Source organism: Vanessa cardui, chromosome 25 (assembly GCF_905220365.1).
Source record: "Vanessa cardui chromosome 25, ilVanCard2.1, whole genome shotgun sequence".
Classification (NCBI taxonomy): Eukaryota; Metazoa; Arthropoda; class Insecta; order Lepidoptera; family Nymphalidae; genus Vanessa; species Vanessa cardui.
The window spans coordinates 2,386,066-2,412,832 of record NC_061147.1 but is presented as its reverse complement, the minus strand read 5'-3'; the positions used below and the strand labels follow the sequence as shown (position 1 = coordinate 2,412,832).

The 26,767-nt window shown below is 32.4% G+C and overlaps 1 protein-coding gene and 1 non-coding gene across 2 annotated transcripts in view; one reads left to right on the top strand and one right to left on the bottom strand.

Annotated features, from left to right (window-relative positions):
• Window positions 1–26,767, bottom strand: part of LOC124540486 — a 681,189-nt gene that overhangs the window by 645,915 nt on the left and 8,507 nt on the right. The window lies entirely within an intron of this gene.
• Trnag-gcc lies at window positions 21,496–21,566 on the top strand. The gene has a single exon. It is a non-coding gene; the product is annotated as a tRNA-Gly (tRNA).

Here is a 26,767-nt window from a genome sequence, read left to right as displayed (position 1 = left end):
TATGGTGACAGTATTAATTAGTCACATGCAGGTTTCTTGATAAAGTTTTCCTTCACCACTGAGCACGAGATGAACTATAAACACAAGTTAAGAACATGAATATTCAGTGATGCTTGTCTGGGTTTGAACCCGCAATCATCGGTTAAGGTTAATTAAATAATCATCTCGAAAAATGATACAAGTCAGTTAATTCTTAAATACTTACTTTAAAGCTATACATACATATATTTGTACAACGTTCGTATGACTTGGTTGTAAGCGTTTATTTATACATTATTAAATAAGATTGAAAATTACCAAAAATATACCTGACTTACTTCAAAATTTTCTGTCATTTATTTCAACTGTCCTATTAGGTAAATTGACCTCATGCCCGATAGTCGAAAATAAACTAAATCCAGCGTTCGGATAGACACAACTAAATGCGGATTAGGCAGCCATTACAAATTAATTAGTTTCGACGTGGTATAAATTTAAATAAACTGACAAGAGCAATACTATCCAGTTTATAAATTAATTTAATTCAGATAAAAGCAGTTTATTGAAAGACACTAAAATGGGACTGGACACTGTGGGTCTAAATCTGGAGTTGGTATATTCTCTATTCACTTCTGATCTGTTCAGGAAGGCGCCCTCCTGGCTAAATATTCAGCTTTCAAAAGCATGAATGACACACATGCTTACAGTTTATCTTAGTGTGCGTGAGATGATAAGTGTGAATCGAAAATCAGAAAAATATGTGTATTCGATTATATGGGTTGATGAACGCCGATATTTTAAGGAGTGAGCCGTTGTCATTCAACAGGTAAGTTACATGTACAAGAATTCCAACAGAACAAGGTAACAATTCTCGTAAGAAAAGAAATGGATTAGAAATACCTCCGATATCACTATAGAACGTTTTATTAATAACTGAACGAACATTTGAATATTTTACCAAAGTTACTTATTTCACTTCACTTGGTGGTAGGGTGAGCAAACCCGTCTGGGTAGGTACTAACCACTCATCAGTTATTCTACCGCCAAACAACAGTACTCAGTATTGTTGTGTTCCGGTTTAAAGGGTGAGTGAGCCAGGGTAACTACAGGCACAAGCATAACATCTTAGATCCCAAGGTTGGTGTAAATAATAGTTAATATTTCATACAGCGTCGTTGTCTATGGGTGATGGTGACCACTTAGCATTAGGTGGTCCATATGCTCGTCCGCCATCCGATACCAAAAAAAAAGTTATTGCCAACAGCTTACCAAGTGTATGAGTTGAATCAACGTCCGTTTGAATACAACTAAATGTAATAGAATTCCTTAATCCAAAACTATTTCGTGTCATAGTCGTAAACGCTTTATGGCACTTTTACTGACAATTCCTCATTTTACTAGGCGAGTTTGCTAAACAATTCGTACGTACGAATTGTTTATTTATTTATGTTTCACTTCGTTGAAATCCGAAAAATTTACTTTTAAAATATACATTATTATATGATACATGTAGCTTTCATTTTCTAAAAAAATCCATGCCCTGATACTCGGAAATGGTAGTTTGTTTCTGTGTTTTTTGGAATTATTCATTTTTGAATTTCTTCTTTTCCAGAAATAATTCCATTCTTACTTTACATATATAGTATTCATATATCAGTAAAACAGTCTCTAAAGTTCTTCAGTCTTCATCACATGGTTCAAAACATTTCACATTAGCATGTGAAGCTATGACACCGAAGAAATGAAGAAGGAAGTGATGGTTTTCGCAAAGGCGAGCAAAGCGCTAGGCGTCCTGGACACCGCCAAGTCCAGGGAGAAAAACGGGGTTCAAGCAACTGCGCAAATAAGTACCAAGATAATAAAACATACAAGCCCATACAAATGTATGTCATAAATGTGGATCGAACTCCATTCATAAGTCATTCAGTTGCAATGACGTTTAAGCATAACTCAATAATGGTTCATCAACAAAGGCTTTAACCGATTCTTAATCTTCTGTGTTTTAATTTTTCTGGTTACGATAAAAAAATGTAATATTCTGTCTATTAATTAATCTTTTGTTTACGAACTTCACTGCAAGTAAAATATACAAACACGGACCAATAATTATTATAATCATCTTCTCTCATTGCTTGCGATTTGCTATTCTGTCATCTGAAATATATTATTGTAGTTGACAAAGTACCAACTTAAAGGTGAATTTTGAGGTCTAACTTAACATGTTACTTGGTTCTGGGGTTCAGTACAAACCCGCCTAGAGGTACCTGATGGTAATTAGGTTATCTAAATAGGTAGATAGGTTATCTGCTGGATGGGTCTATCAGATAATTCTAAATTTGACAAAATATTCGGTTTGAAGAGTGATAAAGACAATGTTAGTTACACTGTACAGGCGTAAAGGACATAACACATTAGTTCCCATAGTTGGCGACGCATTGGCGATGTAAGGAATGCTCAACATTTCTAATAGCGCCATTGCCTATGGGCAGTGGTGACTTCTTTCCATCAGGTCGCCATTTGCCCGTCCGCCTCTCTATATCATAAGTTATTGAAGATAAATTACATTAAAATTAATAACATATTATTAGTTTTATGCTTGTTCTCATCTCGCCTTATACTACCAGAGATAATTATATACTACCGCTATTACTTGCATTACTGGTGTATTAAGTAAAAAGCAACATCATTAAAATATCCCACAAATAACACGTAGGCCACGATAGTTTTTAACAGTATTTTTTGCTAATGAGAAGATTTTAAAACTCATCAAACAAACCTGGTGCTACGCGTGTATGTGTGTGTGGAAATAAATTATAATATCAGTATTCTTAGTTATATACTCACAATTTACATTTTTCAGATGGCAACATTGAAATAAATTACCTGAAAAAAACATCAGACAACATTAGTACATCACAGATAGATCGTAATAAATCAAATTTCATGATCGGTTTGCCACTAAATATTTATTGATTGGAAACAGGAGCCTTGAACTCATTATCCCTTGATTAAATCTTGAACCTAATGGATTCTAACCTTTCACAAATTTAATTTTCCTTTGGACCTTCGTTAGTCCGAAGGTTCGTATCAAACAATTAACTATACATCAGTTGAGTTATGGACGAAAAAATGTGGACCTCACAAAAGCTAAGACCTTATACTATAACTGTAGTCCAAATTTTTGAATAACGAGTGAGTAAATGTCTTACTGCTGAGCTAAGGCATCGTTTGCCTTAGCTGAAGGTTTGGCTCTTATTCCACCACGGTGCACCAATATGGGTGGAGGTGGAAACACATGTGACAGAATTTCACTAATGTTAAACACATACAAGTCTTCTTGTGACGTGTTCTTTTTTCCGACGTTTCCTTTAGTATACTTAATGGGAGGTCTTTGTGCAAACCCGTCTGGGTTAGCACCCACTCATCAAGAGTGAGTGAGCCACAATAACTACAGGCACAAGGGACATAACATCTTAGTTCCCAATTTTGGTAGCGCATAAGCGATGTAAAGAATTATTAATATTTTACAGTTTACATTATCTGTAGGCGGTGGTGACCGCTTACCATCAGGTGGGCCATGTAATCGTCTGCTTACCTCAATCGTAAAAAGTAACAATAAATCTAAAATAAACACACTTTTTCCAAATTTTGTACAAACTCAATAATTATTTTAATATTAAATATAAATTTATGGTTCTACGTCATAACCAACTACACATATAATATTTGACAGGTGACTTTAAAAGATAGCACTCACAAACGCCTCGTAATCAAATTAAAAATTGACACGACCTGAATTACGAAATAAATTCAGACTTGTCTTTAAAATTTAGATTAATTTTTGACGATTTTGTTCGCGTAATTAATCTTCCCGTAGATCGAAACACCCCTGTATAATTTATCTTTGTATATTTTTATACATCTTTATCCTATATGACATAAGTTATAGATCATCCTGATAACAATATAATTACGATGAGTTCGGTGATTTGGTATACTACAGGTTTTATAGTAACAAATTATATTAGTATAGATTTAAATGAGAACGTATTTTATCATATCTCATTTTATAGAATCGTAATTAAACGCTTGATCACTGGGTTTTATTTAATTTGTTCTTCATAAAATTGTAACGAGGGTTGTGACAGTTTAAGGACAGCCATTCTGTTATTTATTAAAGGATTCTGTCGAGGTTTTTCAATTTTATTAAATGTTATTAATATCATATTTCTGATTAGACTCGAAAATCAAATGCTCTTTGGATATCAAACATTTCAGAGAAAGTTTATTATAAATTTTCTAGTACATATTGTATAATATGTAACAGTACATACAAGGTTGAAAGACAAATGGGTTACTTAGTGGTATATAGTCACCAACGCCCTAGGATATTGGAGCTTTAAGAAATATTAGCCATTTCAGTTATCAACAATGCGCTAGCAACCTTGATGTTATGTTCCTTGTGCCTGTACTTAGACTAGTTCACTTAACTGGGACACAACAATACTGAGCGTTGTTATCAGGCAGAATAAAGTCACCATCATGAACATATCATTTTATAAAAACAAATCTGTGCTATTAAGAATTTGTATCTCCTTCTCGTGTTACCGAATATGCCAGTTCTCTTAAGCTGTTTATCTTTACCGACGAACAAGATCCATTATAAATACCGTACGTTAAAAGCTTAATGATGAATTTCCGCATAATCTATTCAGCCAGCTCTTTTAGTAATGTAATATGTATATACTAGCGACCCGTGCCGGCTTCGCAAGGTTGCAATGATATGACATCAAATAAGCTTCTAAAATTATAAGTGTTTCTTTACTAAATTGAACATGTATAATATATAAAAACCTCCCTCTCAGATCACTCATCTATTAAAAAACCGCATAAAAATCCGTTGCGTAGTTTGAAAGATTATATCACACACACTAATATAGGGACAAAGAAAGCGACTTTGTTTTATGCTACGTAGTGAAGACCAACAATGACTTGATTAGTTAATCACGAGCAAACAAAAAAAAATCTAAAAGAAATACATGTTATTGAGTTTATAAAAAGGCTTCAAAATAATACAGTACAGTCAAAGGAATAGCAAAACGAAAAAATACAAGGAATATTAGCATTTAACCCGATGAATGAAGTCAATATTACGAACGACTTCTAATACATAATTGGTGAGCAAAACTACTGACTAATGTATTCGAAGGAAATCATTTCCTCGAACGAGAAATTGCTAGAATTAGTTTGACTATTACAAGTGCATTTGCATAAAATAATTGCAGCTTGACTAACTTTTCAACACTATCGAAAGGAATATTATCATGATTGCCGTATTTCCGATGCATGGAAATTATTCACATAACATTTAATATACTGCGCATGTGTGCTTAAAATTCTCATTTAAACTTCACAGGAAATAACGCAATTTTAGTTATTCTTGGTCATAAGTTTGTTTATCTATATAAAAGTAATCTACAATTTGAGATTTTAAAATCTCGCCAAAAAATCTCGGCACGTAAATGTGCCCAAGGAGCTTGTCAAATGTTTTAAATGTAGGTAGGTGGATGGACAAATTGGGCCACCTGTTGGTAAGTGGTAATCATCAACACCGTTCAGTTCGGCGGTAACTATAACTCTTATTAGGAAGTTATCCCTCGCCTCACCTACACTTCAAACTGGAATACTACAATATTGAATTATATATTAGGGCACAAAATTATACCATTAAATGAGTTTTAGCTGCTATTTTTGGCCAAAGTAAAGAATATACTACAAGCTCGTCAATGCCTCTTAGGTGCAACCTTATAAGTATTTTTGCAACTTGACTCCATAAACCGAACACCTTAAATCAATAAATCGTGTAACAACTTTTTTTTCTGTGAATGTATGAAGCGCTAATCTTCCTATACAATTTGTCTCTTAATTGTCTTGAAGATATTTATTATATATAAGCAAACATCTGTAATTTCAATATCACATAATATAAGAGATGCATGAGATATCTCTGGAATAGTTTTAATATAACCAAAGTGATACTATAAAATTCACAAAGTAATACATTTGTATGTGCTCCGATAAATGTAGCCATCAAATTTGCCGAATTGGTAAAAGCCGAGATGATTCTGCCTAAAACTCTGTCAGAGAGGGATAAAACAAAAACCACATTTTACAAGATTTTAAGCCGATTAATCCGCGCTGATCGCATTTATGACAGACTAAAGGATTTAAACGCTCAAAAATCCGCTTGTCGAATAAACAATAAAATTGTTACTCAAAGAGATGTAACATATCATGCTACTTTTTTAATCTGTGGTTTAACTTATTAAATTGAAGCATTTGTTTGTATTTGAGTACAGGATTTACGTAAATGGAACAACTTGTCTCACTCAGAGCTCCAAAAATATTTGCTAAAAAATGCTTGTGTTGGTTGGCAATATCGGAACAAAGATAAATATGCAATAATTGCCAAAGCGTTGTTAATTATTACCGACATAATCCACGTCACTAAAGCCCATATAGAATTTCAATTTCCAGTCAAAGACCATGTAAAGCTCCTTCAACATTAAAACTAAGCCGCAGAACGCTATTATCTTGGCAGGAAAGGCGCAATAAATATTAAATCATACCTTCATCCACACAGGTTTATGAAAATTTGATACACATCCCCTTTTCAATTACCCGCTTTGTAACCCACAAGGAACAAATATTGTGCAAACATTACATACTCCAACTTATACTCCCATTTCTAAACCTGAATCCTTAATAGCGTTCATTGTGTTTTTAAGACAGCACAGGAAACTTGAGTTTTAGTAATGTGCATATTCTTAAGCCGTTCAAGTACCTCTTTATCCACTTGAAAGAAACTTTGGCACATGTCGAAACGTTGTAAGTTTAGCGAAAGCTTTACTAAGATTTTCTAAAGAACCAAGTAAAGTGTAAATCTTAGTGATAAATAAATTAGTGAAGATTTAATATTACAATTTATTTTAATATTACTGATATGTTTAGGGTTATAATTTCTAACCTAAATTTAAATCTCATTATTAATGACAAATTTATCGGCATGTCTGTATCGTTGTTTTTGAATATAGTTCGATATGGCGAAATAGCATTTGATATTTTTGAAAAGTTTTTTTTTAAATATACGAAATTTATTTATATTTTCTAAGTAATTGTTTTCACTTAGCTTTTCTAGAGACTGCTTGGAAGATGCTTATTTGAACATTCAATTACAACTGACCAGCTGGGTATTCATTTTTTGCTCAGACCAAATTGCGAATCAACGAGAAAATACTCTAGAAGCATTTTCTTTTTTAAACCATTAAAACCATAAGAGTTTACAAATCAAAATAAACTTTATCCAAGTAAGCTTTCGTAAGCACTTTTGAATCGTCATTTAACAATTAAGTTAAGCTACCACCGGTTCGGAAAGTAGATTCTACCGAGAAGAACTAAAACTCAGTAGTTACTCTTTTTCAACATTTAAAAAATAGATTCATGTTAGTTAGATACAATTATAAATGTATGTAATATATATATCCTGCCTGGAAGTCAACGGGTATGAAATCCACGCTTTTTTATCAACTATAAAATCTCGTATAAAATAATATGCCATTTATACCAATGTATTTTTTTACAAACGATTTGAATTTACGAAACGGCAAAGTTAATAATATCTGCGGATTTTGATAATAGAAAATATGAGATTTATTTTCTATTATCAAATTCCGCACTTCTTTCCAGACGGTTCCTGCAAAAATCGTTATTGCATTGTACATGTAACTTTGTCAAACTTATTTTGACCCCTATTTTTCGTACTTTAAATTCATTAAAGTTTACAAAAGTTGTAATGTTGTTAATAGTAAGTTAATCTCTAGCTAATAGAATATGTTATTATAAGCACAGACTAGATGTCTTAAGTCTCTGTGTTTGATCAGATAACCGATTGCTACTCGATCTTATAAAGCCAACCCTTCGAAGTCTTACGACAGATTAGTTTAATGCAGTACCTTATCTTAACATATGTATATATCACATAAAGAAACATTAATTCTAAAGATTATTTACTAATAAAATACCGTTTCGATTTATAACATATAGGTACCTACGTGTCTGTATTTAGCCGTAAGTATATAATATTACCACTTAAAACTCGTAAACGAAACATAAATATTGAGATATTTTTAATATCTTGTACAAAACCGCTTAGCAACGTTTTCGAGGTAATAACTAAAATAAATAAAATTAAAATATATTCAATACTAATTGTTGCCAGCGGCTATGCACGCGTTTTAGTGGTTTATTTGTCATGTGTTGGGCAAAAAAGTAGCCTATGTCATTTCTTATAGTCAAACTTGTTTCACATCGAATTTCATCAAAATCGATTCAGCGTTTTGGTAGTGAAAGAGCGACAGACAGACATAGCTACTTTCGCAATTCCTAATTTAAATATAGATTTCATAAAGAATAGCAGTAAAATTTATAAATTCAAGACAAAAATACCAAATTATCAAACACAAAATCCTGTAAAAGTAAAAGAATTTCGTTGTACATTCGATTTAGAGGATTTTTCAATACAAATTCTGTAGTATCGGCTATCCATGCCGTAAGGATGAACCCTTAAAGAAGCTATCCCATATTCTTTTCCTAACGCGCATACGTGCCCTGTAGGACCCATTTCAACGGGAAAAGCCCCGCTCCACTAATTCCACGATTCAGTGGAACCGAATTAATTTCTGAATTCGAAATTCGAAACACGTCTCAGCTTCACCTCGGTATTTTTAAAAGCACTAAGTGGTGCTTGTTCCGGAGTTAGTGGATCACATTTGGATTATTGGACTTCTATTTGAATGAAATAGCTTTATTTAAGTGTATATATGTATTTATTTTACGTTTAATTAATAAGGGGATTCCGTTAATAGTCGAGTTCATATGTAGATCTTAGTTTATTTTTTGGGATACAGGCAAGTAATGAAGTAAATGATTCCTCTAATGACTCCTTCGAAAGAGCAACCCTCAGTTTAATAATCAACTCAATATCAATGAAGAGGTAAAGTATATTAAAACGAAGTTCGTTTTCATGACATAGTATGAGCAAATTGGTTCCATGACGGTATGTGGTCACCACGAACAAAGGCACTACGATTATAAGAACTATTAACCATTCTTTACATCGCCAATGTGCCTGCAGTTGCACTGGCTTATTCACTTTTTAAACCGGAACACAACAACATTGGGTACTGTCGTTTAGCGGTAAAATATCTGATGAATGGGTGATATCTACTCAAACGGACTAGCACAAAACCCTACCAAGTAAGAAGTAAAATAAGCCTGTAATATAGGTAAGCCAATTTTGCATTAATGGCTGCCTTAAAATAATTCTTACAGTATAAACAATTTTTTTTACATATTCAATTGATTTCTGATTTTATTATTAAGATCACGTTTCAATGTTTTGTTCTACAAAACAAACCTTCAAAGGGAATCATCAAACCGTATCATTCGTTAATAATACTATCATATCGTCCCATTTACATTGTAATATGTATGTGTAGAAAAAACTTTTTACATAACACGAGCCAGCGACTCAGTGAAATGAAATATAACTCCCGTAAGGACAGAATATTATTATACATTTCTGACGTGTATGAAAATGTAATCTGCACTGCTATCATACGTTTGAATGTTTTTTTTCTCTATACCGAACAATATATGACTTTCAGATATCTATGTTTTGATAGAAAACGAATTACGCAATCTTTTTTGTACATACATATTGCAATCCCATGTATAAGATGGAACAGTATTAAATAAGGTAGGTGCGTTTTATTTTATAGTGCGTTTCCATTAAAATATTTTAGGCTAGATTTTTTGACACCTTAAATTAATGACATTGTCTTGTCGACAGGATCTGGTGCTTATGTTAAAATTTGGTTTTTCGTGTGACGCAGTTCACAATTTGACGGCCTCCCATCGATAATCAAGAGTGAGCCGAGATGACCCAGTGGTTAGAACGCGTGCATCTTAATCGATCATTTCGAGTTCAAACCCAGGCAAGCACCACCATATACATATATGTGCTTAATTTGTGTTTATAATTCATCTCGTGCTCGGCGGTGAAGGAAAACATCGTGAGGAAACCTGCACGTGACTATTTTCATTGAAATTCTGCCACACGTGCATTACACCAACCCGCATTGGAACAGCGTAGTGGAATATGTTCCAAGCCCTCTCCTTAATGGGAGAGGAGGCCGTTAGCCCAGCTGTGGGAAATTTACAGGCTGTTACTACTTTACTTTACTATCAATAATTGACAATATAGCGAAAAATAATAAGTTAACACAACATTTCAACAGATTACAATATGTCTAGTCACATTGCAATTTAACGAATTTTGTAACCCTACGGTGACATATTATTATTTATAGTCAATCTTAGCTAATATGTTGTGACGCCACACTTCAGACGTCAAACGTTTTAACATATTATTTGAGTAGTAAAAAAGCAAAACCGTTATTAAACCAAACAAACAAACTCTACCTTGTTACTTATATACAAATGCAATTGTCAGTAACATTTTGTCTGTACGTCCGTTCATAACTTACTCTAACTTGCTAGTCAACCGGATAACGCCTGAGATTGCTCCGAGTCCTGGGGTAATTCTACTAATTTAGAACATTTGTGATACGTTTCCGATTCTATATTAATAATATTCAATACATCACACAAAAGTAAACCTTAGCTTAATCGTAACTAGGGCCAATTCTGTTAATTCATACATGTTAACATACGATCGATTGCATTAAAGCTACAATTTGTTAGCAGAATTAGCACCATTTCATAACGTATAATGAAACCATTAATTGGTTATGAGGTATATAAGAATGATTTAGAGTATTATATCTATATTAATTGGTATTTCAGTCAGTTAATAATATTCAAGGTTATTAAGTGAACATCCAGTGTTTTATTAATAGATCATATCAGCAGCAAAGGGTACAAAACTTTCATGATAAAGGCCAACACGATAAGACACAAATTTCAATCATGATTCGAATCATTAAACAATCTTGATCAATCAAACGATACCCCCATACTTTATATATTAGTCGATAGTCTGCACGTTGCTTTACTATAAGGGCAAGTGCATATAAACGACAATTATCTACGAATTTCAAGCTTCAATAGATCAAAGTTATACGCCGCCTAGCGATGTAGAATCGAATCAAGCTTAGTTGGATATGAAATTGAAATATGAATATTTTATACCGTATAAATATTACGTATTCGCACATTACTCGTTTAAAATATATGCAAAATTATACCGACAATCACAGAAAACGTCGGGTCTGTGTGTGTATAAAATTTTAATAGTAATGGCGATCGATTTTAACGATTGGTACAGCGCCATCTAGCGAAGAGATTTAACAAAATTAAAATTTTAAAAAGCTTCTCCAGGAATAAGAAACGTAATATATGTGGCAACTTTCAGGATTTAAATAAACATAGCATGATTACAATCTCTCTGCTTCATTTAAATATTTTTTTGTGTTACGTTCTTAATTAATGGAGGTGGAAAAGTTCGTCGCATGTCTGTCACTAGCTTTAGGGCATGTCAAATTGACGTGATAACACAATATCAGGGAGACATGTTGTACACCCATGGGGGACAGTTACAGCGTTGTGTGACTTAATATACTTTTACGAGTGAACGCATTAATCTTATACGTGTCGAGGGATGTCTTACGTGTATCGCATTTGGTGATTAAAAAGTTCTTATATCACGAAGCTAAATCTAAATAAAAGCACTTATATCGAAAATAATATAACAATGGCATCATTGAAAATCTGCTAAATACTAGTAAAATTATATGGTATTTAAAGAAAGAGATCATGTATAATCTAATGATCGAAAGTTGACCTTAACCTTGTTTTATGTTTTTAGTTAATATCATACTCTCGTAAATGGAAATATCGTGACCTACCTTCTATCTACCTTCATGTTTCGGATGAAAATCTGCCACATGCGTATCTAATTAAGCTATTTGCATTTGAGCATCTGCTTAAAGAGGTCTATGCACAGCTAGTTTTATTCAATAATTATGACGTACTGTTACATTACATCCGTTGTATTCCAATTTTTTTTTAGACATATTCCTTGCACAAGCTATTGAAAATGTCCATTTACATTATTCACATTAGTCATCATATTCAAATAAATTCTTTAATATATCATACCATATCTATCATCTAATCAAACCTCAGCAAAGATTTTCACCATCAAAGGACAAAAACGTTTAGGCAGAACTTTTCTAAATTCATTTAAGGTGTCCAAAAATTTTTACGAACGGCGTAGCAGAACGACCAATCGCATTAAGCGTCCGCAGAAAGAACATAATCGAATTGAAGCCAAAACTCGGCGTTAAACTCAATTGTCGCAATAATATAACGTAGTTACGCGTCAAACACATTTTCAGCTGGTAATTGCGAGACTTTTAACGCGATTACGAGTATTTTGCATAATCATGGGATATTGACGCGAGAGCTCCGCTAATTCCTTGCTATTTCACTTCTAACTCTCGTGAACTTTACGAACAGTGAAGATGTAGATATTTAACAGTTCTTTTTGTAATCATATATTTAATAAAGAATATATTTCTATGAATCTATTTGCTTGACTCTATTATTCCTGATAAGAAAAACTCTGGACACTTAAAGAGTAGAGTGAACAGGATTCTTTTAGATGGGCGTGTACCACATTCTTCTTCATCTAGACTTTTCATCAGGTGAGATGGAAGACCAGCACCCATTTCAATACCAACATATTAAAAACAACTTTATTTCTAAGCTAATATACTTCAGTTTCCGCCATACTTGTTTATTGGTGTATATCGCTTTATATTAAAGCACCTGTCACGTGACTATAATGGTATATTAAAAATTCCATCCAACACATGCAAGTTTCTTCTTGATTTTCATTACCCTCAAAATAAAAACTCAAATGACGCAAATGTTAAAAAGATTGGTTTTTGACGAGATGAAAACGTGTTCTTCGGTTAAAACCAAGTACTTCATCCACTCGTCATCTCGGGACCAGATCATTTTATGTCAATTGTGATATTTAAACATGGGGTGCTCTAATCTTTTCATTGCAACCCATTAAAAATGATTCATCGCGCTTATCACGACCGCGAAGGTACGCAAAATAATTTAAAAAAAAGGACTAAAAGGCATGACGATAAAAGGTATAAAGTCATATGTAATATACATATGATATTATTCTCTTCTTAAATTTGTAAATGTCTATAAAAATTACCGTTGAGTTATTTCAATCAATTATTATAGAAAACATCACGCTAATATCTTGTTAACATGTTTTATGGTAGAAAATAAGTTTTTAAAGTGAAGCGTATCTACATAATATAGTCTTCACGAAGACGCGGAACAGCTATCATATCTACATAACTACGTCACTAACAGATTGTCTTTTTGATTTCGGCTTCATAAATGACATCATAAAGGTTATTTTATTACCTCCCCAGATACGTCTCCTAAGAACAATCATAGCCAGAAATATTGTATAGTCGTTTCATTTGAAGATAATCAAGATTTTATTGTCTTGACAAGCTCATGGATGAGTGACCTATTTATTTTATTACGTTGTTGACTTCGTTTAATATTGAAACGTTTTGTGGACAACCAACGAAACAACTATGAGACGATCGTAGTTTTAACGTCTCGGAAATTTCAGAACTACTTCTAAAGCGATTAACTTTTCATGCGATGTTACTATATTAGCAATCAATTCAGTTTATGTTTAACCTTATAAGATTGATGACGACCTCCGTGGCCGAGTAGTGTGTACGCCGGTCTTCATGGCTCCCGCGTTCGATTCCCGGCAGAGTCGATGTAGAAAAACTTCATTAGTTTTCCATGTTGTCTTTGGGTCTTTTTGTTTGTGGTACCGTTACTTCTAATTTTCCACAACACAAGTGCTTTAGCTATTTATATTAGAATCAGAGTAATGTATGTGATGTTGTCCAACATATGTATTTATTTATTATAAGAAGCATTTTTCATCTCAAAAAATCAAGATCTCTAAACTTGTCTAGAGAAAACTGTCAGAACTAAAACTGGAAACAATTCAAGTATACTTCAAAATAAGATATCAGAACGAATACTCTTTAGAAAATTCACCACTGGAACAGATATCCAAGGCTAAATGCATAAATAGACCGGTGCTAAACCTAGTCTCTCAACGCGAGAGCCCTGGACATGCAAAGCTAGTATAATTGGAGTTGAACCACTTATTTGAGCTGACAACTTGACAGAACGTGCTCGTAGTGTTTGTTTGAGATTACGTTTCAGCAAAATGTGCTGATGACTAAATGCAATTGTAGATAATATTATATTAAATTCAGGGAATTTAACGCGTGACTCAAGATTTTTGAATCTTTTGGTTTATTTGGAAAATATTGTTTATCTTTTCGATATTTTTAGAATCTTTTAACTCATGGCAAAAATATCCCTGATTTTATATTCTGACTAGATAATTAATGTCTAGTATTCATGTATAAAAAGGTCACTTCACCTCACTAATATGTTTTCTGGAAAAATCTGACAATCTTTGAAGACTTTATATTATTATGTTGTGTATTGTTGAGTTGTAATTGTGTGTAGTTTATAGTATAAATATTCCAATGTTATAATTATTATATCCTCTCTCATATCTGTACTTTCTATTTTCTTTCTAAACTTCCATCACCAAAAGATCATCTGTGAGAGATCATTATAAGACCGCTTTTGCACACCAGTTGTTATACATAATTTTTGTGGTTTCTCTTATGTTCAGTCATATGTTGTAAATGTTTTTAAACAAATAAATACATTATTAAGACTGAACTCTCAATTCTTCTGTTTTAAATAAATTTCAATCTATCTATCAAAATATGTAAGCGAGTGGGACGATTCACTTTTGTATTAATGTATTTATAAATTCTATGTCTTAGTTAAGATAAGGTTAAAAAGAACATTAATACTAATATCCATTATGTACCTTTATTATCATTACGTTTGTATTTTATTACGTTATTAGTATAAACAGAAATAAAACACATCCCACTATTTAAGAAATTCTTATAATTATTCAAACATTTTAATGCACCGGATGTTTTACACATTACTTGATACGCACCTGATAGATCTTTAATTAATTCATTAACACGGTTTTTCCTAACCGAAAAATGTTTATAAAAACGAAAGCATTTAACGATAAGCTATTGTGTCAAATTTCACGATTGATCAACGCTGAAGCGTGAAGGTGTAACACACAAAAAGAAATCATTTTACGGATTAAAAAGATACAGATTGTTGGTGGTGTTCAAATCCAGCGAGCGGGACTAAATTCTAACAATGCTATAGTGTTACATATTTTTTAAAGAGTAAGAAAACTATAGAGCCATTATATATTCCGTTATAAGTTAATCCTCAAATAGCTATTCAATCGTAAGCATATTAAGATCTATGCCCTATGTCATGTGTAGGCAAAACTCTTAACACCTATAATGGTACTTATATGACTAATGAGCATTATTAGTCAATGTAACACCTGAAAATGTCCCACGTCTGATTGAACTTCCCAGTTGAGAAGTTTGCCAATGGATTTTTAGATATATGCCATAATAGCAACCTATGGAGCTTCTCAAACAAACTCGGTACTTTCTCAGATTCAAACCCACAATCTGTTATGATTCAAGTGTTCCAGCTACTGGATCACTAGGGTTCTTATTATTATGACGCTCATATAAAACAGCTTGTTTGTATCTGACAGTGCTTTAAGGAGAATAGCGTATAGCGGTTGAACCCGGTAATACAATGTAAATCAAGATGTCAAGAAGATTTGTTGTGTGTAGACATTCCTGTTTCGGGATGCGCTCAGAATGTTAATATCGTGACTATATTTAGGGTTTGTGTGAATTATTCTAGAAATAAACAACATCCGAGCACGCTAACCGCTGACTTTCTTTATAACCCTTTGGGACACATCAAGACAGTCATTAATAAACTAGCAACACAGTGCTAAGTTAATTAACTCATGTATCTTGCTTAGTTATATTTTATTACGCATAATTTAAAAATCAGACGTCAAGGTAATAGGAATATATGCTTTATTTATCATGGCCAAATTTGATTTAAAAAAATAGTATTCTATATAATTAAATACAGTTTTAAAAACCTTTTTTCAAGAAATAATAATTTTACGAAATTAATCACAACTTAAGTTTATTTGCGCTTACCATATTAAGATTATTTTTTAAATAAGGCTTTATATGACGTAGGTTTACTCGAATTCGAAGCGTAACTTCGTTGTATAATAATTTAAAATATATAAGTGTAAACAGTATATGTACAAAAGCATTAGTTATATATCTTTATTAAAAAAAATGTTTTTAACAATCCCGATCGAGCTATCTGTGGTATGGTATTCAATGGTGGTTTATCGTGACAATTAATCCAACCAATCTTCAATACACAACCAACCAGAAAGTCTAAGGCATTTTATACTCTGTGCCTTTGATGACACTAGTTTTTCAATTCAAATCAAAAGCCATCGATAAATAATATCAAACAAGCTTCTGGTAAAACAGAATCGGGAGCAAATATTCTTTACCAAAATAATAATACGCTTTATCACCAATACGCAATATGATGTATTGACTGAACAACAATTTAAACTGAAAATCGTTGCCTATTCAATCATTAAGCCCATTAAGCGTCCACCTCAATGAGGTTTAAACGCTTACTAAACAAAACCGTTAAATTGACGCGTCATTGACGCCGTTCAAACTGAAATCGTGACTGACCAAACAGTTCATATAATTGAATGATCAATTGAATGTAATTGCTGAGTATTCCTTTTTCAATTTTATGTTATTGCATAAACATGGGCATTTCATTAAATTACTTCGAACATAATAAGGGAGACAAATTATGTTTAACTTGTAGGAAGACTAGCAAATGGTCAAAACAATGATGTTTAAAGCATCGTCCACTTCGAATAACCACTCTGTGGAACCAGCTTTTGTCTGTGGTTTTACCGAACCGATACGAGTTGGGTACCTTCCTTATTATACATATTTCTTAAAGGCCAGCAACACACCTGGAAGCCCCCGGCCTTGCAATGTCCATGGGTGATGGTAATCGCTTTCCATCCGATAATATTCACCAGCACCATCAAAATAGACGTGACAATCATAGACGCAACAATCAATAAGATGTTGTGTAAGTTGACTGACATATGACGCCGAAAAAAAACATGCTAACTATACTGGTGTGCGCCGTATATATGTACATAGGTACCAATATAATTACTACATCATTACGTAGTATAAAACAAAGTCTCTTACCGCTGCTGTTCTTATGTATGCTTAGATATTTTTATTATTTCTGAACGGATTTTGATGCGTTTATTTAATAAATAGAGCGATTCGAGAGGAAGGTTTTTGTATATAATACATAGACATTATGGTTCAAAAGACTGATAATTTTAGAAGTTTCTAAAGTGATATCTTAAATAGACAAATTATGTAGTATATTAAGTATCAGCATTGCACCCGGGCACTAATTAGTAATTACTTGTAAACATAATTATACATTGTGTATTACGATGCAAATGTTTTATATACATACATCCTATACGAAACGCGTAGCTATTTATACTTGCTACCGAAATATTATTATGTACATATTTCCATATTTGTGTAATATTCCATAAATTTACCCATGGATGCGATGTGCATGTAGTAAATCATCTTGGCCTCTAGCAATTAATTTGAATGTACGAATTAACATACTACAGCATCTGAATGGTTATTGAGAGTTTATTATTAATTGACTGTCTTATGCCTTGACAAAGCAGCCAGACGGAATTGCAAAGTAAAAAATTTTAATCTAATAAAAAATTGCATTTAGTTCACTTGTTAAATTTTTACCACCGGTTCATAGACTCAGATACCAAAAGAATCATCGGTTTTTGTACGAATCTGTTTTTATATTACATTAAGTATTACTTAAAGTTAATTTCTTTTCCTCCTGTGATCGTCGATTGACTTTCCTTTTTTTATTTGGTAACTATTTTATCATTAAATCATTTTCGAAATAAAAAGAAGAAAGAATAAGAATTCGCATGATTTTTTTTAAATTCTTAATTAAACGGCCAAAAATTTCTATATAAATCAAAATAGCATTATTCTTTATAATGGTACAATTACTATGTAGGTTTATCTAACTAGGTTATAAAAAATATTAAACCTAACATGCCTCACTTAACTCCTTAAGTCGTTGGCTGCGCACCAAGCGCTAAGAAAAAAAAAAGTACTTACGAAGTGTCAATTAAGATGCGAAGAACAGATAATGTATGACATGTTTTAAGATAGTGTCTTTTTTGGCTTTTAACGGGTTTATTTTAAATTTAAATTTCGAACGAAAATTTAAACATACGAAATAAAATAACGGGCAAGAGAGGATTACAGATTATAAATTGTAATCTTTATCTGTTCTTGTGTCACGTTGACAGATTTTAATAAAAAGGGGTTGTGTTTTCTTTTGCTATTTAAAAATAAAGTTTTTAATAATATATAAACAGACAGTAACAGTCTGTAGGTATCCCAGAGCTGGACTAAGACCTCCTCCTTTTGGGGAAATGGTTTGCAGCGAATTCAACCACATTGCTTTAATGCATAATTTGTAGGTACTTACAATTTTTTACATGTATTTCCTTACAAAATAAAATAACCACGTGGAATGTTGACAAGAATACCATCAGACCAATGTCACCAATTTAGATTTATGTTATATTATATTTTTGCAATATTTCTCAAAGTTAATTTTGCGTCAGATCTTAACTACTACTATAAATATTTTAAAGGAACTACCTGCGAACAGATTACTAATTATAACAGTCGATAACATTCCTTCTTTTAATTTATAGCAAAATGGAAGACAAACAAAACCACCTGCTGATAAGTCTGCTAATTAAGATCTTTGCCATTAGATATAGGCCAAAAGAAGAAAAAACGCGTAATATGTTATCTATTAATAATATATAACCTTTTTTGTTTTCCGTCCTCGAATTCATGTCATTGTTAGTCGATGTTATCATAAATGATCTATTCAAAGCGCTATGATAAATGAGATGACAGTGTGTCGATCGTAAAGTTGTTGAGACGTGCCAATTGATACATCGCTTATGCCTTCAACCAATTCATAATCAATTGTTTGTTAAAATTCCATTCGTGTATTACCAGTAACGAAATAGACAATTATTAAACGTTTAATGGGTTCCACTGCCAACCTATAATTACTTCCAAAGTGTTGTCATTACAAAAAATGTTTTCAGATTGTATTGTGTTAATGGGAAATTCAACAGGTAATTTTTGATATGTCTATTTATTTGTGTGTATAAGTCTATGTTTAATGAACTCATATTACCGGCATATCTCACTTGACTCGTTATGGCATGTCGATAATATAAGACAGTTTTAAGAGTATATTAAATTAATTAGTTTTCATTTTAAACAACATCAGTATATATTTTATTGATAACTAGCGATCTGCCCCGGCTTCGCAAATGTGCAAAACTGATACTAAATATACTGAAGAACTTACGTACTTTAAAAAAAACGCATCAAAATGCCTTGCGTAATTTTAAAGATCTAAACATACATATGAACAGACAGCAGTAAGCGACTTTGTTTTATACTATATAATGACAATAATAATTGCCACGTCTGTGAATCGATTTACTTAATAGATGTGTCATAGTTAACGATGTCTTCCAGACGTATTGTGTTGTCACAGCAGCTGTTTTCAGTGTAAGTTAGCTTATCATGATATAGTACAGGACACTAAAACTTGTGCAGAAACACAGATGCACTCAATACTCCCTCATAGCCCAATGGATAAACAAGCCGATATAACTGGAATTGAATTTGATACGGAACCACTTTACATGTTTTTCAAGGAACTGTTTGTCCTGACTACTTCTCTCATAACTGATTGACGACCTCCATGGTCGAGTGGTGTGTACACCGGTTTTCATGGGTACGCCACTCTGAGGTCCCGTGTTCGATTCCCGGCCGAGTCGATGTATATTACCATTACTTTTCTATCTTGTCTTGGGTCTGGGTGTTTGTGGTACCGTCGTTACTTCTGATTTCCATAACACAAGTGCTATAGCTACTTACATTGGGATCAGAGTAATGTATGTGATGTTGCTTCATATTTATTACTATTATTAAATTATGTCTCATTAGGGATTTGAAACCAATACATCTGCTAATTCGTATGTTTGATTGTACTCAGTCGAATAGTTTCAAAATACCAACGAAAAAATCGAATAAGTCGTTTTAAATACTAAAACAGATTACAGACCAGTCGTGATACGATGTCAACGTTTTAGTAGTTTCCGATTATCATGAGCCATGCATTATGACGCATGTCACTTTGAACATGGCGATAAACTTGTTAAAGTTATCGCGATTATTCGATGTCGTTAATTTATCGATACATCACTATAATCGATTTGCTTTTAATTAAATTGATAAGATAATATAAATTTATGTTTTTTTAAATATGAATACAATAAACGGTAAGTAAAATTTTATTCGTTATCTTCACCTCTGTGATAAATTTTGAACTCGGTTGAGTCGGAACTTTAATAATTTATCATATACATTTTTTTTAATATGCTTGGACTCGTAGTAAAATATATTGGAAAGGATTTATGCATCTTCATATATTGTACCGCCAAAGAGCAATGCTTAGTATTGTTGTATACCGGTTTAAAGTGTAAGGCACGAGGGCACATGAAATCTTAGTTCCCGAAGTTGTAGGCACATTGTCATTGGTGCTATGGCATATAACTTAAAAAATATGTATTCAAAACATGTTTACTGTCACCAAAACTGCATCTTAAATTTTTAATTACTTTACTTGTTGGCAGGGCATTGTGCAAGCCCGTCTGGGTAGGTACCACCCACTCATCAGTTATTCTTCCGCCACTACTGAGTACTGTTGTGTTCCGGTTTGAAGAGTGAGTGAGCCAGTGTAACTAAAGGCACAAGGGACATAACATCTTAGTTCCCAAGGTTGGTAGCACATTGACGATGTAAAGAATAGTTAATATTTCTTACGGCGTCATTGTCTATGGGTGATGGTGACCACTTACCATCAGGTGGCCCATATGCTCGTCCGCCAACCTATACCATAAAACAAAGCTTTTATTAGTGTGTACATTTCTGATAAGTACTGACCTATTACTCATAATTTTAAACACACAATATATTTAGTTCTGCTTCAGCGCGGAATTCACAAAAATGTATAGCTTCGACTTCATTTGATTTTATTGAGATCCAATATACTAAAATAATTACAAAAAAATATTTTTAGCAATTTAGTTTATATTCAAGTAGTAAATCACAAATACGATGCGTTATTTTAACCACATTTGTATAAGCATCGGTGGTTCAGTGGTAGAATGCTCGCCTGCCACGCGGGCGGCCCGGGTTCGATTCCCGGCCGATGCAACCGTTTTGTACTTTTTTTTTTTAAACAGTTAATTTCGTGTTTACTATTATCGTATATTATAATTAGACGTCAAATATTTCTTAAAAAATATTAATAATATAGTAATCTTCTGTTTTTAAAATAATATTATGAAATGTTTGAACAGATATCACAAAGAAAAGCGTTATGAATTTAAGATCAAAGAAATATTTTAAACGTGAACTCTGACCACGAAACCATAATTGCCTCTGGGCTATTTTCTCGAACTTCAAAAGATACCGGCAGACGATCCATTGTGTACAATTAAGAAATACTCTTTGGTTCCGTATCAAAATACTTATTAAACACAATATTTACGTTATTGCAATTACTATTTATTGCGATAACAGTCGCAGTGTTTTGTTTTTGAACAACTGATATTTAGTATTGCTTTCTCTGTCTGTAATATTAATCATATCACAATCAGAAGCTTGTATTGTATTGCTTGTCTATTTATTTATAAAATAAAAGAGTATATATACTGATTACATAAAAATGTCTTTTAACAAACACAAGCAAATAATCCTTAAGATATTACTTTGTCACTTAATATATACGTATAAATTGTAAAAGTAAAAAAATATCAGTCAGTAGGGGCCAGGTCTCGTGAAGGAGTGCTAATAGTTAGTAAATAATAAAAAAGCCACCACGCCTAAGTAAAAAAAAGTATGTATATATTTATTACTAATATATATATTTACATAGCCAATGCCTTCTAATCTGAGATTTTGTTCTTGTGCTATAACAATTATACTTGTTGAATTTCCTAAAATCCTCAAATTGGAATAGTTTACCATACCACTGTCAAACAATTCAAATTATTGTATAAGTACCCATCTTAAATTATCGGCCGTTCGTCAAAGCATCGACATTTAATAAGATCATATAATACTCTTTGATTCTAAGATGAGATGGTTTTGTGTTCAAGCAAGCAAAAAACTTCAAATTGATAGTTTTAAAACACATTTTGTGTTTGTGAAACTACAAAAGAAATTGTCATAACTTGGTAGAGATTTTAAGTCCTATATTTTTGACAGATCTTCAGACTTTTTAAACTTGGACATTTATGTAACACATTTTATACATTGTATTTAGTTTATCCTTTCGTCGAATTTCGCTTTCAAATAAATAATTCCATAACAGAAATAAGCAATTTTCCTGCGGAATTCCGAAAGACATCTACCTGTTCCCCTATTATTAACAACATGTGTTCAAGACTTGTAATTTCGACGCTGATACTCGTCATTAGTCCGTCATTTTACGCCATTGTAGAAGCAATAATAACATCACAAAGAATGACGTTATATTTTACGTTCTTTTTGAAAATTCCCACAGATAAAACATGCAGTAAAATTTGCACTTAACATATAATATAAATATTTTAAATAAAACTACATTTTTTTTTTATATTGTACTACAAACAACGTAGTATCTCCATATTATTCACAGATTTTTTATACGTATAAAAGACCAAAGCAGTTCATCGTTCAAGTTAATATACAGCGAACACAATTACTCACATATTGTCCATAATAGTGAGAACAAAGTAGAGTCCATTTTCCATCCAGGTACACCTCGAAGCAAATAACCCTAACAGTCATTATAAAGAGTAATGAACGTTTATTACTTTTCTTTAAAATTGCCCTGCTTTGACAGAGCTCGTATAAGTTTATGAAAATAAGAGTTGCTAAACGGGTAATAACATGGACCTCAACTTTGACGTAAACATACAAGAATTAATCTTAGTAAGAAACGTCCGTTTCATATAAACTTTTCTGGGTTCACTTAAAATATCCAAAACAAAATTAGACAAAATAAACATCCAAAATTAAAATCAATGTCAATACCATGACCAATCGTATTGAAATGTCTTTGGATTGTACCCAACTAGAACAATGATGCTTATTCATATCCATAACATCAACGTAACTTAAAGTCACATTAAAATTTGAGCATATTTGTACGTTGCAATAACACACCCCTGTACACCCATTAGTCGCTCTAAATTCAGTGAATACTCGAATAAGTTGAGTCGATTCGTATTCATAAAGTGGGAAACCCAGAAACTAATATAAAACGTAAGCGAAGCTTATTACTTAAAACTTGTGAACATTTGAAACGTTGAATAAATTGCGGCAAGTTTGTTTCCTGAAAACTATTTGTATGGCTTCACCTGCTTTCAAGGTGTTTTGTCGGTTTGAAAGTTTTTACACTCTTATAAACTATTTAATATAATTTTTTACTTACCATACGAGAATATCGTTAGAAGACGTTTTTCGTTCTCGTCATAGCCAATTTTAAATTACAGATATTCTAGTTGTGATATTCGATACAGATTCTTAGGTAATCATTATTTTGAAATTTGTAAAATTGAAGATAGAAATTTTATACTACAAAATTCATATCATCGTATCGTATATAATATAAATATTTTGACAGCAGAAAAATAAAGCGGTGTGGTGAAACAAACTCTTTTAAAACACTATGTGAATCTACCAGAAACTTCTTCAAACTTTCAGCGACTCATCTTTTTACAGCTGTAAAAACACTGACACCATTAATTCACTGAAAAACATATTAAACGTAAAGTGTTTTCGCTATAAATTCACGTCAAACTCACGAAATTAGTCCCACTAAAGGCCAAATACCAAAAGCTACGATATTACATAAAAAAACGGATAGTCATTGTTCAAACCAATATAGTATCTCGAGCGCGTGCCTGTCCCTTCAGAGTCATGATGTGACTCCAAACTTGAAGTGTCACTCGCTTGCTTTGACAGATGTCAAATAAAACTGTAGATACGGTCGACGTCGCTTGACGGTTCCGGCTCGTGTAAATTGTTGACATTCTTTTTTATTACAAAAAAAATACCTGTTTATCGTAATTCATCTCTAGCCTCATACAAATCTATTTCAAATGTACATTTTAGAGACGATCTTATCTTTGTTGTTTAAATTGAAATGAATTATAAATGGATAACATATAAGGTTGCATCAATTAGTAAAACATTCAACTTGCAAATATACGTAAATTTATAATCATTGCATTAAAAATCCATTCCATTTGTATATTAAAATTAATTTAATTGTTCATCCAGTTTAAGAAACTAAAAAACATTGTCAACGTCCAGGTTTAAAAATACAAACATTTTTCCAGTTATTTGAGAATAAGTTTAAAATGTGAAATAAACAAAAGCACTTGAGATGATAAAATCGTTGGATTTGAGGGTCACTTAACACCTACATTCTTGGTCACTAAACTTTTACTATACCTTAAGTATTATTTATTTTTAGATAACGCGAAGGTGTATAATGTTAGCGTTAAGTTATAAATAACTCCGTTCCAACATTACGATACCCCAACCACAAAATAGTAAATACAGATAAAAGTATCTCGTATCCAGTACTTATTTTTTATAGAGCTCGTCATTTCAATACATACCCAAATAACATGAATAATATCCCAAACAAAAAAACGTCATCTATTTTTCCTGTCAGGTTTATTAATAGGACTGTCCATCGTAAAACGTTACTAAACTATTAAAATTTAAACATCAGTATAATTAATGACTAAATGCTTCTGTTCTTAAGTTCAATCTCTGAGTAAAAACAAGAAATCTATCAGTGTAACAAATGTGACAGCGACATTTAAGCCAGCTCCACTCCAAATCCTAAACTTACCGCACAAAAAACATCACTATTCCGAAATCCCTACAAAATATTCCCACAAATAAACATTAGCTGTCAGAGTACATCGTTCCGTTATATTTAGAATCAGAGGGGCGTTCAAATCAGATATTTTAATGGACCAAATACATTATTCAGCGATACGAGACGGTCGCGTCAGATACGAGATTAAAAATGTAAAACACACTTCGACACTAAAGATTGACTTATTTCAGTCAGATGATCTATTTAATGTTTTAACATATCTCACCTTTCATCTTTGTGCATAATTGATGTACGCAAATTCAGAATAAGGTTTATTCTTTATCATTAGACCATCCATATGGCGTCACACAACACAAGCAGACTGTTCGTTTTTAATTTTATCTTAATGGCTGCCGAAAAAAATGCCTCTAACAAAAATGAAATCGTGTTCCAAAGATATTATGCAAAGGAGAGCACAAAGCTGGATAAGGGAGCTGGCTAATTGTTTGGACAACCGGATGTGAGGGACCGGAAAATGGTAAGGAAATACTCAACAGCTAGAGGAAGCCAAATATTTAATCCACGGATTATTTTATCAATAAATGGTACATAGGCTATGGTGTATTGTGTATCGATAGAATATTTTAAGGTTTCTTGTGTTCTTGATTGGAACCATATCGAAATAACAATTTAATGTCACAAATACTAAATTTACACAATATACTATGTCACTATAACTTCCCTCCGCGTTTATTTATATTATATTAAAGCAGAATTCTTAGTTATATAAAAGAATGTTAATATAACTGCGCGATACACTCTTCAGGTATCAGGGTTTTGGCAAGGAATTTATGCGATGAAGGGTCTGACTTTTTTTGTTATTTTTTTTTTTACCTTAAACGTTCCTCACTCCTACGATGTCGAAATAAAAAAAATGAAAGAATTCACAAATGGCTATCTCTGTTGGTAGATAATTATATTTCTCTATAGGTAATGGCCGGTTTGCGATGCAATTCGTCTTGTAATGTTTTGTAAACAATTATCCAATACGAGTTAAGACTCATGCGGCAACTCTCATATGTTGATCGTGCTATATTAAAAACTTGAAAATGCACGTGCCAATAACAAATGCACATTTTCAACAGAATAAAATACCAACAATTTTATGTATAAAATATGATTTTGTGGTTCGTAAAACTTACGGAAGTCAAGATGGTGTTTGCTATCGTAAAACTAACAAGAGAATTAGACTATATCAATACAAACCGCGTCAATGTGCCAGAGAATCTCGGTATAAATAGCAACGTTAGAATTTTAAAATGATTGTTCAGGTTTCAATTTCTGAAAGCATCAAAACAAGAAACATCTAACAGCTGTGAAAGTAGCCAGGAAATAATCAACAAAATTCTTAACATTTTCGTGTAAAGTGAAGAAATAACAATTCAGAGAACCCGTGAGACCCAAAGTACTCATGCGTAATAAGGTTGAAAAATTCACGAACAAATTCAATCAAACGCTTCAATAATAAAAT